The following is a 15,087-nucleotide window of genomic DNA, read 5'->3' as shown; positions in this document are numbered from 1 at the left end:
CCGACAGCACGGGGCCTGCTTGGGATTCTCTCTCTCCCTCTGTCTCTGCCCTTCCACCGTTCATGCTCGCTCTCTCCCTCTCCCTCTTTCTCAAAATTAAATAAATAAACTTAAAGAAAAAAAAAATGTGTTTTCCTTGTCCACTGTTTTCTGCATGTTTCTGTATCTGCATACAAACCATGTGCCAGAATCACAATTTCACATCTGCAAGTGATCAATGCTGTTAGAATTTCAAAGAATACAATGCACATAATAGCAATAAGTATTAGTTGATTAACAGATTCAGAATACCAGAGACAAATGCACAAATAAGAATATAAGAGGAGCACCCATTACAACTACAGACTAAAGTCTAAATTCCTCAGATTGTCACTCAAGGCCCAGGCATGTCAGCCATTATCTTTTTCTTTCCCTGGACAGACAGACCTACTCATTATTTCCTGAGGACAAATTCCTTCATGCAATACCTTTGCCTGGACATCTCCCTGCCCGGAATGGCTGCCATCTCTTCCATCTCATCAAATCTGTTCAAGAAACAATTCAATGTCATGTCCTCTTCAATGGAACTCTCCCATACCCACTACTCATTAATTCTTCCCCTCTTCGGGTGCCTGGGTGGCTCAGTCAGTTAAGTGTCTGACTCTTGATTTCGGCTCAGGTCATGATCTCACAGTTTGTGAGTCGAAGCCCTGCATCAGGCTCTGCACTGATAGCATGGAGCCTGCTTGGGATTCTTTCTCTCTCTCTCTCTCTCTCTCTATCTCTCTCTCTCTCCCTCTCCCTCTCTCTCTGCCCCCTGCTCTCTCTCTCAAAAATAAACATTAAAAAAAAAAAGTCTTCCCTTCTTGAACTGCCATCTAGCATATAAGCATGTACTACCAAGATGGAGGTACTGTTCTCTTATCCAATACACTCATTTTTTTGTGTTTAGACGATATTACTCCAACTATTATGTAAAAGTCTTTAAGGTTAGTATAGATTTGTCTTTCCTTTATACTCCCACCAGTACTATGTTATGAATATAACAGTTATTCAATAAAGACCTGTTTAAGGAAAAAAGCAAGAGGAAAGGAGAGGGGAGTAGCCTCAGGATACACCAAGTTATAGTTAAAACTGAGCTCTTTACCAATGATCTGAATCCTTCAGATATTTGATGGAGTACAGTTTGTATTTCTCAATGGTTTCCAATCACTTAAAATAAATAAAAACCTTACACAACTTGGTCACTGCCTTCCTGTCCTGCTTCATCTCCTGTCATATTCTTCTGCCATTCTCTCTGATCCTTCTCACTCTGCTCCTCCATACATACTGGCCTCCTTAAGTCCTCACAATAGCCAGCTCATCAAAACCTTAGGATCTGTGGGGGTGCCTGGGTGACTCAGTCAGTTGAGCACCCAAATTCAGCTCAGGTCATGATCTCACAGCTCGTGAGTTCGAGCCCCACGTCAGGCTCTGTGCTGACAGCTCGGAGCCTGGAGCCTCCTTCAGATTCTGTGTCTCCCTCTCTCTCTGCCCCTAGCCCACTTGCATTCTGTCTCCGTCTCTCTCAAAAATAAATAAACATTTAAAAAAAAAAACTTTTTTTTAATAAACCTTAGGATCTCTGTACTTGTAGTTTCCTCTGCCTTCCCCCAGATCTTCCCATAGCTATTATCTCCTCACGACTTGTCAAGTTCAGTGTCACTTCCTCACAAATGCTTCCCCTGACAATGCTAGCTAAAGCTATACTCTTCACCTCCTATTACTACCTACTGTATCAAACTTCTATTTTCTCTATCTGAAATCATTCTGTTGATATGCTGATATGTGGTCTCTCTTGACTAGCATGTAAGCTCCATGCAGGCAAGAATTTTGTCAGTGTTGTTGAGCACTGTATCCCAATGCCGAGAATACTACCCGGCATACAGAAAATAGTCCATAAATATTACCCCAAAAAAGTGTTTGTTTCCTCTCACCTAATACTATAGTCCTCCACAAGAGCATAAATACTGTTTCCTATTTCATCTCCCACAACACCTAACAGACTAAATATACTGAAATGCACTGAAATCAATGTTCAGTTATAATCTTCTGACACACACTTCCAATTACAACTTTAATTAAATCAACAAATATTAAGTAGCTACTATAAGCCAGGCACTAGGCTAGGCATCATTCTAATTTCTTATGTTTTCAATTTATCATGTGCATGGATATTCTGAAAGTTCCAACACTCCACTATAAGCAAAAGAAGCCCTGAACCTCCTCCCCTACAATCAGATGACTTAATTTTGTTGACCAATGAAATGCAACTAAGTGCAGCTACCTGCAGAGCACCATATAAACTTATAGTTATTTCTGTATCACAAACCACTGTTTCACTGCTCACTTCACTGCTTCACTGCTCAACTGTATGTCCATCTCTCATCTATTACCATTCTTCAAGAGAGTATTTCTGAAAAAACTATAAAAGACAATCTTGAGAAATCTGGAAACATGTCAATATGAACTGATATATTAGGAACATAATTTTTTCAGGTGTGATATAACGATATGGTAGTTATCTAGTAGATTGCCTTTATTCTAGGGGGTTACATATCTGCAGGTTTTCAAACAGTTAAGAAAAAATGGATACGTATATATAGATATACATATAAACTACATAAGTACAATAAGGCAAAAAGTTCACAATTACTGAATCCAGCTAAAAGGTGTTTTAGTTTTCTTCAGTAAGTTTCAAAATTTTTCATAAGAAGGTAGTAGGGGAAATGTTCCTCTTAAAAAATTAAATACATACATTTTTCTAAGCTGTAACTACTTGGTTTTCAGCACAGCCTTTAACATATAATTAGGCAAAAATTGATCCAGACAATACTATAGGATCCACAAATTGAAACAGTAAAGTAGAAGAAATATTGACAACACGGGTAAGGAACAGGTAAAACTAGCCATGGTAAAGACGACTTCCAGTCCAGAATAGGCCAGGTCCCTTCTTAAGCAGACTTGGGCTCAGAAGAAGACACCATATTTTGGAACCCTGCTTCTAGAGGGCAGCTGTTCAGTACAACACATGCAGACCCAATCTGTCAGCCTCACACTCCCAGGGAGAGAGTCTACAATGGGAAACTAAACTACAGAGCACAGTAACAATATATATTAATAGGGCTTTCTAAATAAGCTCAGGAGTACTATTCTAAAAATATAATTTGTTTTTTTATTGCTATTGTTAAGTAGATGTTAAGAACTATACCAACACCACCAATGTAATAACTGATTCAGGCAAGGATCATCAGTGTATGCTAAAAAAACATCTGGTAGGAGAATAAGATATTCACAATGTCTCAAACTCACCCCACAGATTACTTACAAAGGGGAGTAAGTACCTTTTTAACGAAAAGGTGAAATTTTGCCATCAACAATAATGGAGCAGACTAACATCATGTCTCTCAATATGATACAAGGAGAACTTCACAGCGTTTACCCTATATCTAAGCATGAGAGAACAATTAGACAAATCCAACTTATAGGACATTACAACTGGCCTAGACTCTTCAAAAGAGAAAGTGTTATTAAAGACACGCACATACACAAAAGAGTAGAGATTTTCTAGGTAAGGGATCTTCAAACTAAAGTTTTACTGGAGTACAGCCATACCCATTCATTTACACACTATCTATGGGTGCTTTCCTCTTAAAGAAATAGTATGGCCCACAAAGCCAAAAAATATTTACTATGTGGTCCTTTACAGAAAACAATTTGCCAATCCCTGCTCTAGATTAAAAGGGACACGTGGACCAAATGTAACAAGAAATCCTTGAAGTGGATTCTAAAGGGGAGGGGAAGCTATAAAGAACACTTCTGAAACAACTGGGATATCTGAACATGAACTAACATTAAACACTGGTGTATCAATGTTGAATGCAGAATTATATAGGGGATACAGATTATGATGTTTGCAACTTGCTTTCAAAAGTTTCAGAAAAACAAATTAAACAAATGGAAAAAGCAAATATGACTTAAATATTAATCATGAACCTGGGCCAGTAGTTCTCAAACTTTTTGATCTCAGGACTCCTTTGCACTCTTAAAAATTACTGAAAGGGAGGCCTAGGTGGCTCAGTCTGTTGAGCATCTGACTCTTGATTGTGGCTTGAATCATGATCCCAAGGTTGTGAGACTGAGCCCCGCACTGGGCTCCATGCTCAGCATGGGATTCTCTCTCTCCCTCTGCCCCTCTCCCTTGCTCTCTTGTGCTCTCTCCAAAATAAAAATAAAAATAAAAAAGTTACTGAAGACCCCCAAAGGGCTTTTGTGTGTATGAGTTATATCTATCTGTATTCGCCATATAAGAAAACAGAGAAAATTTTAAAATGTATTAATTTTCAAATTATATAAACTCATTATAGGTTACCCTAAGTAACATATTTTTATGAAAAGTAATTCTCCAAGACCAAAAACTTTAATGAGAAGAGCGGCATTGGTTTTTGCACTTTGGCAAATCTCTTTAACATCTGTTGTTGCAGTACCATACCTGCTTCTGCGTCCGTGCATTATAACATCGTATTTTGTTTGAAGTATGAGAAGAAAATACAACTTTACACAATATGCACTTGAAAAAGGAGTGCCTTAATAGCCTTTTAAGAGGATTAGAGATATTCTTATATGATACCATATAAGATACCATGACACCATAACTTGACAAGTAGTAGTTTCTCACAGGCCAGTCGTAAGGTGGAATCTGAAGCCACATCAATTTTTCATACTCTGTTATATTAAAATCCATTGGTCTATTTTGCACTGTGAATAGATCTTTTACCCAAGTGTGATTTTATAAAATCATGCCTTGATAATTTGGCAAATACTAGTTCACTAAGTTAACAGGCAGATCTTCTTAAATACTGACACATTCCATTATATAATCTCAAAAATTCACTATCATTACTATTGCCACCAAACTCCAAACTCGTCAAAAAAGACTTGAGCATTGGGAAGTTGACAAGCTCATAGTGAAAGATGTAAGTAACACAAAATTCTAACTTTTGCTTTAAAGTCTGAGTTTTATCACTGGCAATAGATATTGTCAGTTGTTTTCCCTGAAGTGACAAACTTAATTTCATTCATTTCCAAAAAATGTCTCCCAAATACCCAAAACTGAGTAACCAGTGTGTCACTCATTCTTTCAAGTAAAAATGATGTCATGAAAGAAGAGGTTAGTTTAGTTGCAACTCAAACAATAAACCAGTGTTTATCCTCAAATAAACGCTATATCCTGATATGCAGAAATATTTCATAGAACTCCCCATTTCATCAAATGGAACACTAAAAAGATGTGTATTCAAGAATCAAAATTTAATAAAATTAGTAACTTTTACTCCTTCAAGGACTTTTTTTTTTTAAGATTTTATTTTTCACTAATCTCTGCACCCAACATGGAGCTCAAACTTACAATTCTGAGATCAAGAGTCGCATTTCTACTGACTGAACCAGCCAGGTGCCCCAAGGACATTCTCAAATGAAACTAGAAATTTTGTTTTACTGCAAGTGTGCTGCAAACATAATTATTACTAATACAGTTTGATACCACTACCTTGATTTGTGCTAAGACACCAACAGCACCATTGACTGCTTTTGCATCATCAATACAAACGTCATCACGGTGAAATAGGCAAATGATAACTTAGAATTATTATTATGAAAATAGTTCTAACCTTGCAGATTCCCTTAAAAGGTCTTGGGGACCCCCAGGGATATATAAATAACCCTTTGAGAACCACCGATGTAGTGAAAGGTATATGAGTGTTCATAATACTATTCACACAATCATTTAGTAGGTTTACAAATTTTCAAAAACAGTAATTGAAGAGAAAAAGAAAGAAACCATAAAGAATTCTTTTTTTTTTTTTAACGTTTATTTATTTTTGAGACAGAGAGAGAGACAGAGCATGAATGGGGGAGGGGCAGAGAGAAAGGGAGACAGAATCCGAAGCAGGATCCAGGCTCTGAGCCATCAGCCCAGAGCCCGACGTGGGGCTCGATCTCACGGACCGTGAGATCGTGACCTGAGCTGAAGTCGGACACTTAACCAACTGAGCCACCCAGGCACCCCAATTCTCAACTCTTTTAAAGAGCGAGAGAAAACTCCTTCCCCAATATTAATAAAGGGGTGGCACAGCAATGTCCTTTTGAAAAACAAAGAACAGTATGGAAATCAGCTGTCCAATGAAGGCCCAATACAAAAACTCAACTCCCTTGGGTTTATCTCAACAAGAATCCATGTAACAAGGAACTATCAACAACAAAACAAATACAGATCCATAGCCCCTTGTTTTCAGCTAAATATATTTTGGAAGTCATAATTTTTTTTTTTAATTTGGAAAGATAATAGGGACTAGGACAATACCCAGTAGGCAAACACATCAATTATTTCCACAATTTAAAGACAGAAATAATCATGGGGTGCCTGGCTGGCTCAGTTAGTACACCATGTGACTCTTGATCTCAGGGTTGTGAGTTTAAGCCCCACACTGGGCATTACGGGTAGAGTTTACTTTAAAAAAAAAAACATACACTGGGGCACCTGGGTGGCTCAGTCGGTTAAGCATCCAACTCTTGGTTTCGGCTAAGGTCATGATCTCACAGTTCATGAATTCAAGCCCCTCTGTGTTGACAGCACAGAGCCTGCTTGGGATTCTCTCTCTCCTCTCTGCCCCTTCCCCATCCTCAAAATACATAAACATACACCCCCCCCAACACACACACATTATAAATAGCCTCACTTTAGGGGCGCCTGGGTGGCTCAGTTAAGTGTCCAACTTCAGCTCAGGTCATGATCTTGCGGTTTGTGGGTTCGAGCCCCGCATCGGGCTCTGTGCTGACAGCTCGGAGCCTGGAGCCTGCTTCAGATTCTGTGTCTCCCCCTCTCTCTGCCACCACCCCCATGCTCATGCTCTGTCTCTCTCCATCTCTCAATAATAAATAAACGTTACCAAAAAATTAAGCCTTTAAAAAAAAGTCTCACTTAAATTCAGGTCAGATTTTGCTATGAAGTGAATCAGGTTTTTCTTTTTTTTAAGTTTATTAGAGAGAGAGAGAGAGAGAGAGAGAGAGAAAGACAGCACACAAGCGCAAGAGAATCGGGGGAGGGGCGGGGGGGGGAGGGAGGGAGGGAGGGAGGGAGAGAGAGAGAGAGAGAGAGAGAGAGAGAGAATGAGAATCCCAAGCAGGCTCCACTCAGTCAGCGTGCAGAGCTGGGTGTGGGGCTCAAACTCACAAACCTGTGAGATCATGACCTGAGCCCAAATAGTCAGATGCTTAAGCAACTGAGCCACATAAGCACCCCTTTGTTTTTCATTTTTAAGTGTTTTCTAGGTTTTGATATTGCACATAAATAACTGCAGACTCCTTGGGAATACACTATCCTCCTATTCAAATAGTTCCATTAGTCCACACAGTACCTATTTATGGGGCAAGGTTAGAGACTTTTGAGATTTTTTAAGAGAATCCAATGAAGTTGCATATTCTACTGAAGAAATTAGAAAAACCACATTAACAGAGAAGTGGTTAAGAATAGGCACAGTGCCAGTATAAATCAGGAGTCAGTGACCAGGGAGACCATGGGCTGAGTCAGTGCAATATCACTGGTGTTATAATAAATCACAGGTAGCCAACTGGAAAACTTAGAGCCATATATAACTTTCTAAGGCTGAAAATTGGTCCCTGAAGGAAAGAGAAATGATTAAAAATTAAAACTATCCATCAATTTATACCTAAAATATGTAACAGATATGTCAATTCCACTTGGAGGCAAATTATTGCAACCCTTCATTGAAACACTGGCAAATTCCTGATACTACTTCTTAACCAGACTCTAAGTAACCCATGGCAAAATGGTATACTGGAAATAGTGAACTGAGAGTACAGGACACCTCAGTTCTCACCTCAATTCTGCCACTAACTACACAGCCTAAGTAAGGAACACAGCAGACACTAAGCAAATGCACTGTTAAATCAATGACCTTAAATTTTGTATGCCTCTAATTAATCACTTGTAATAGCGAACACTTGATTAAAACATCCTTAAAGGTCTCTTTTATGTATAAATTCTTTTTTATTTTTTTAACATTTTTATTTTTGAGAGAGAGAGAGAGACAGAGCATGCGTGTGCTGTCAGCACAGAGCCCGACATGGGGCTCGAACTGATGAGCTGCAAGATCATAACCTGAGTGAAAGTCAGACGCTTAACCGACTGACCACCCAGGCGACCATATAGCTATAAATTCTTTAATAAAAATCCAGGTTTATTCATATGACTGGAGCTGGTCAGAATTTATTATGACTAGTTTTAAAGAAAGCCAGGGTTGGAGAGAAAAAAATAAAAAGTTTTCTAGCAAAAGTAGCAGCATGCACAAGAGTTCTATTGTTAACAACAAATGAGATGGGGTATAATCTGACCTATAATATATGTGTCTCCAAGGACCTTATCAACTCGAACAACGTTAGTGGAGACCTTAAATACTACCTAGTTCAAATCATTCACTTTTATAGGGGAGAAAACGGAGACCCTGAAGTTACATTATATACCCAAGGTCATACTATCTAGCTGTGGCAATGCTAGGACTAAAACTCAAATTTCTCTAGTCCCCAGTCAAATGCTCACTATCTTTCTTGTAACCCAAGACCTCTAGAACAGTGCTACCTGTAGTATGGCAGTTCCTTCAATCAACATATGCTCTTTCAGGACCTCTAGTTCTACTGTATCATATTGATGTATGAGGTAGGCAATGAATTATAGGCAAATAGATCCAAAAACTCAGAGAATCATGTATCTGATGAGAGACTAATATCCAAAATATACAGAGAACTCTTATAATTAAAATATAAAGAGACAAATAACCAATTTTTAAAATGGCAAAGGATTTATATAGGCATTTCTCCAAAGAAACATACACCAATGGCCAATAAGCACATGAAAAGATGCTCCATCATCATTAGTCATTAGGGAAATGCAAATCAAAACCACAATGTGATACCACTTAACACCCACCAGGTATGGCTATAAACAAAAAGGACAGTAACAAGTGTTATGAGGATATGGAGAAACTGGAACCCACCTACACTGCTGGTAGGTGCAGATGTTCTGAAAAAAAATCTGGTAGTTACTCAAAAAGTTAAACATTACATTATCATAGGACGTAGCAATTCCATTCTAGGAATACACCTAAAAGAAATGAGAACTTGTGCCTACACATGAACTTCTATGGCAATCTTTATTCGCAACAGCCCAAAAGTGGAAACAACCCAAGCGTCTTTCAACCAATGAATAAACAAAATGTGGTATATCCATACAGTGGGGTATAATTCAGCCCTAAAAATGAAGGACTGATAACAATGCTACAACACAGATGAACCTTGCAAATACTACGGTAAGTCAAAGAAGCCAGACACAATAGTCTACATATTGTATGATTCCATTTATATAAAATGTCTAGGATAGGCAAATCCACAGAGAGACAGAAAATGGATTATGACTGCCAGGAACTGGAGATAGGGGAGAATGGAGAGTGACTGCTAATGCTATGGGGTTTCCTTATGGGGTGATAAAAACGTTCTGAAATTAAATAATGATAGTTGTGAATTTTATGGTATGTAAATTATATATATATATATTTTTTTTTTTTTAACATTTATTCACCTTTGAGAGACAGAGAGACATAGCACAAGTGGGGGAGGGGCAGAGAGAGAGAGAGAGACACACAGAACCCAAAGCAAGCTCCAGGCTCTGAGCTGTCAGCACAGAGCCTGATTCAGGGCTCGAACCCACGAACCGTGAGATCATGACCTGAGCTGAAGTCGGACACTTAAATGACTGAGCCACCCAGGCACCCCTTTGTTTGTTTATTTTAAAACACACGCAGAGACACCAAAGTGAACTTCTCACTCAAGTCCTTCTGGGGTTGGAAAAAGAAAAATACCAACACAAGGTTGATGTATCGAACTCTCAATTTATTACATGGTGAGCCAGGCATGTGCTATAAAATAGGAATACAGAGAACAAAATACTCTGTTCTTATGATAGTCACAGTTCATTATAAGTAGACAAAAGTGTAACAATGTGCTAAGTGCAACAAGTGCTACAGAAGATGTACAATAACAGAAGTACAGAAGAGACTTGATGTATGAGTTAGGAAAGGTTTCATGGAAGACATCTAAACAAGATTTTAAGAAGGAATGGAATATGGGGCACCTGGGTGGCTCAGTCACTTAAGCGTCCAACTCTTGGCTTCAGCTCCAGTCATGATCTCACGGTTCATGAGTTCAAGCCCCACACTGGGCTCTGAGCTAACAATGCAGAGACTGCTTGGGATTCTCTCTCTCTCCTTCTCTGTCTGCCCCTCCCCTGCTTGTGCACTGTCTCAAAATAAATAACCTAAAAAAAAAAAAAATCTTTAAGAAGGAATACAACTTCAGCCAGATAATGGGAGCAAAAATATTATGTATAAGTCCATGCTAAGTGTCATAATGGCATTTAGAAGTGAGACAAATCATTTCTGTGGAGTGACTTATAAGAGCTCCATGGTAGAATTTAAGCTCATCTTTCAGAATGAGTAGAACATGATTATGCATAAAAAAGAAAGGCCTGGACCTTGAGATAAACTGAGGAAATAATGAATCACCGGCAAAATACAACTGGAAATGCATATATTTAGCTCAGCACAGCAAGAGTAACACAAACAGACTGCTGAAATAGCACTGGCTAGTTGCTGGTATGATTTGGGTAGTATTTCAATTTGTTTCTTCAAAAGAAATATTGCCTCAAGTATTCCAGTTGTCCCAGTTCTTTATTGCACATGTAACATCTACATGCCAGCTACCTATCTACTCTCATTTTATCTTTTTTTAAAAATGTTTACTTATTTTGAGACAGAGAGAGAGAGAGCAAGCATGAGAGCAGGGGAAGGGCAGAGAAAGAGAGGGAGAGAGAGAATCTCAAGCAGGCTCTACAATTAGTGCAGAGCCCGATGTGGGACTTGAGCTCACAAACCATGAGGTCATGACCTGAGCCAAAATCAAGAGCTGACCACTCAACCGAGCCACCCAGGCATCCCTCTACTCTCACTTCATCTTTACAACAAGGCTGAACTAAGTACTAATATCCCAATTTTAACGAGGAACCCCATCAACTTCAGGAAGGTTAGCAAACATTTCACAGCACTATATCATGCGTTCTGTTCAGGGTTATCAATTTATTCTCTCAAACCTTAAAACAATCCTAAGAACTAGGTTTTATAGATGAGAAAATCGAGATTCGGGAAAGGTAAGCAATTTGACCAGGGCCACATTGGGAATAAAAGGCAGAACTGGGAATTAAATCAAGGTCTGCATGATTCTAAAACTCCCTTGATATATTATTGCCTCACCTATCCTTAATCATTATTCACTCTAATGCAATATGCTTCAATTTTTATACTCTGCATTTCCAGTGACTACTAGTAGTCTCTTGCATGGACAGGTACAATATGCATTTGCTGAAGACACTGTTCCTATGTTTTAGAGCTAAGGGAAAGCTAACAGCCGTTAGCTGTGGAAATCCTAGCCAAGAGAAACCCCAACACAAGGTCACGTCTCAAAATAGAAACGCTTTTTAGGTTTTTCCAAGGAGTAGGGAAGAGCCTCCAATGCCTCAGCAAACTAGCCTGAAAAGAGATGCAAAGAAATCTTTTCGTCAAAGAGATGGAATGGCAAGTCTTACCAAGATCTGGTTAGAGCAATGCAGACAGCATGCAGAACATACTGCAGCAAAATCGAGTGCTGACAGCTGAGATGTATCAAGCCGCATAAAACCGGTTTAAAAAAAAAAAGCTAGAAGCATTTTAAATCCTAAAAATGCCTCTAAACAACTGCAGAAAACTGACACCCGACACAAGATTGGGATTCAGTTGAAGCAGGTCAAGAGTTAAATCCATAAAACTCACATGACAGCATCAGCTCATACTAGCAGTTCACGTCTCCCATTCGTTTTACCTTTTCTTCCACATAGAAAAGGTACACTGTTTTTTCTCAGTTCCCAGCCAATCTGATACCCTTCAAATGTTGTTTCTCAGCTTGCTAGATGGCTACACCAGGACATAGGAATGACGCAGCAACATCCCCCTCTAAGAGCGGAAGTGAATCAAGGACTGGAACAAGCAATGAGAAGCTAGGAATGATCTTCCTTCTCATTCCAAACACCACAGACTTGTCCTACTTATACAAGAGAGGTGACTATTACACGACACTCATCCCAAGCCATTTGTTTTCTCTTTCAGACCAGGGTTAAATAACCTTTTAAATTTTATTCCATTTAATTCTGATCTGGTGTCCTTAAGACAACTTGCTTCATGGAATTCTCATTTGTAAAATGGGTCTAAATATGCTAGACCCTAGGGGTGCCTGGGTGGCTCAGGGGGTTGAGCATCTGACTCGATTTTCAGCTCAGGTCATGATCTCACCATTCGTGAAAGCAAGCCCCACATCTGGCTCTGCACTCACAACATGGAGCCTGCTTGGGATTCTCTCTCTCCCTTTCTCTCTGCCCCTTCCCTGCTCACACAAACATGTGCTCACACTCTCAAAAAAAATAAATACATTTAAAATAAATAAATGAAATAAATAGGCTAGACTCTAGACCCTACCTCTCACATAGGAATGTCATTTGAGGGGTGCCTGGGTGTTGCAGTTGGTTAAGCATCTGACTCTTGATCTCAGCTTATGTCATAATCTAATAGTTCGTGGGTTTGAGCCCCACATCAGGCTCTGCACTGATGGCACGCAGCCTGCTTAAGATTCTGTCTCTCCCTCTCTCTGCCCCTCCCTGGCTTGTGCACAGGTGCGCTAGCTCTCTCTCAAAATAAACTTAAAAAAAAAAAAGAGGAATGTTATTTGAAGGAAATGGTATTTAAAGTACTTGGAAAAGTTAAAAGCTTAACAGCCAACATTGACTACATGTTTACTTCCTGTCATTCTAAGCCCTTTGCATCAACTCATTTATTTCTCACAACACTAGGAGGCAGGTATTACTAACTCCATTTTTCAAATGAGTAAATTGAGGCACAAAGAGGTAGAGTTCCTTTCCCAAGTTTACACAAAAATCATGTGGTAGGGCTGGAATTCAAACCCAAGCCATATAGTCAGTAAATGTGAGTGAATATTACTAAAATAATATAATTGTAACATGTAATGAAAATTATGTTAAGATATTATAACACATGGCTTAAGGAAGCAAACACAATAACCTAGTCAAACATTGAATATATGAATTATACTTTGTTTCCACCACTATATACCTTCATGTGTATGCACTCTTGATGTTAACATGTAACAGATACGTGTATGTGGAACAGAGACTCTGAAGTCACACAAACCTAGTCATACAATATGTCACTTAATAGCCGTATGGACAAGCTGCTTAACTGTGCTTCAGTGTCCTCATGTGTAAAATGGGGATAGTAACTACCAGACAGAATTATTTAAGGACTCAATGCGTTATAAAATCATCTGAGAATAGTGGCTGGCATAGAGTAAGTGCTAACCAAATGTCATTAGCTACTATTAATATTATTTCACTCTGCCATTTTACCTGTTTTCCATATGATTTCACATTTTAGGATCTCCATAGTTCAGTCATGTTCTCTAGTAAATTTTTTTAAATTTATTTTTGAAAGAGAGAAAGCACGTGAGCAGAGGAGGGGCAGAGACAGGGAGAGAGAGAATCTCAAGCAGACTCCATGCTGACATGGGGCTCAAACTCACAAACCATGAGATCATGACCTGAGCCGAAATCAAGAGTCAGACACATAACCGACTGAGCCAGGCACCGCTCTAGTAAATTTATAATCCATTTAACACTGCTGCTGATGTGAGCATCTATTCTACCATTTTGAAGTTATAGCTCCACTGTATTTCTTATGTGTCAAACGACATACTGTAAACTCTTATCTCTTAATACAAATTGTCACAAACTTATCAGTACAAATTATCACATTTCTAATTGGTAAATTGACTTTGAGAGTCATTGTGAATGGATTTTTATCAAAACATCTCAAATTAAAATGGTAGTTATCTTTTCAGAAATTATTTACTTCATCTTCTCATTTGACATATATGAAGCCCAAAGAGTAAAGTGACTTGCTCAAGTCTATATATAGCTAAATAATGACAAAAACTGAACCAGAACCTCCAGACTCAGTCCAAAGCTCTTTATCATCTCTCTAGGCTGAATAATTCCATTTCCTGTACAGGAAGGTGATAAACATCTAAGAACAGAGAATGACTCAAATCTCTAAGGATAAAAAAAATTTCGGGATACAAGCCTTCACTGATCATTTAACACAGCAAAACAACAACAAAAAGTGGCATTACTCAATACTGTTTCCTTCTCAAAAAAATCATGTCATCTCAAAAATTTGCTCTACTAAATTTCTATTAGCCTAACCCACATTTGCTCATGCCAGTACTTCTCAGCTATCTCTACAACTTTCTGAAACTGTCTTGGCAAATTCAGGTCAAAATCCTAACTCCAAACTCCAGGGAACTGTAACAGTACAGTGTTATTATAGCAAATACCCCTAAAAATACATGGGGCTTAGAAATTCTATTATACTGAGATTTCAGTGTAATTATTTTTGCTGTGATAGAATCTGTTTTTTCCCCCCAGAAATAGCCTTCCATGAAAATACTAAAATAAAAGAGAAGGCATAAAAATTTTCTCATTAAGGCCACTACTTGATATTCATTAAACTTTCCCAAGTTTTCTGGAGCATTTCAAATCTCACATGAGTTTACCAAAGAACTTAATTCATATCATTCTTTCCCAAAGTCTGCTCTATAAAAAGACATGTCTGGGGCACATGGGTGGCTCAGCTGGTTGAGCGTCCAACTCTTGATTTCATCTCAGGTCATGATCCCAGGGTTTGTGAGATCAAGCCCCGCAATGGGCTCTGCTCTGACAGTGGGAAGCCTGCTTAGGATTCTTGCTCTCCCTCTCTTTCTGCCCCTCCCCCGCTCACACTCGCTCTTTCAAAATAAACATTTAAAAATTAAATAAAAAAGACATGTCTGCTTTTATATACT

At 38.7% G+C, this 15,087-nt stretch overlaps 1 protein-coding gene across 9 annotated transcripts in view; it reads right to left on the bottom strand.

Annotated features, from left to right (window-relative positions):
- Positions 1–15,087, bottom strand: part of LUZP1 (leucine zipper protein 1) — a 101,549-nt gene that overhangs the window by 60,425 nt on the left and 26,037 nt on the right. The window contains exon 1 of one of the 9 annotated variants that reach the window (XM_019461743.2): positions 11,952–12,326. The exons of 7 other annotated variants lie outside the window; for them this stretch is intronic. The gene's annotated coding sequence lies outside the window, so the exon portion shown is untranslated. Of the gene's footprint in view, positions 1–11,951; positions 12,327–15,087 lie in introns of those variants that run through there. One more of the 9 variants, XM_019461744.2, reaches the window with a different exon arrangement.

Source organism: Panthera pardus, unplaced genomic scaffold, assembly GCF_024362965.1.
Source record: "Panthera pardus isolate Hobbes unplaced genomic scaffold, ASM2436296v1 HiC_scaffold_11, whole genome shotgun sequence".
In the NCBI taxonomy this organism is placed as follows: domain Eukaryota; kingdom Metazoa; phylum Chordata; class Mammalia; order Carnivora; family Felidae; genus Panthera; species Panthera pardus.
Note: the sequence above shows the minus strand (reverse complement) of the source record. Positions and strands in the feature narration are given on the sequence as shown.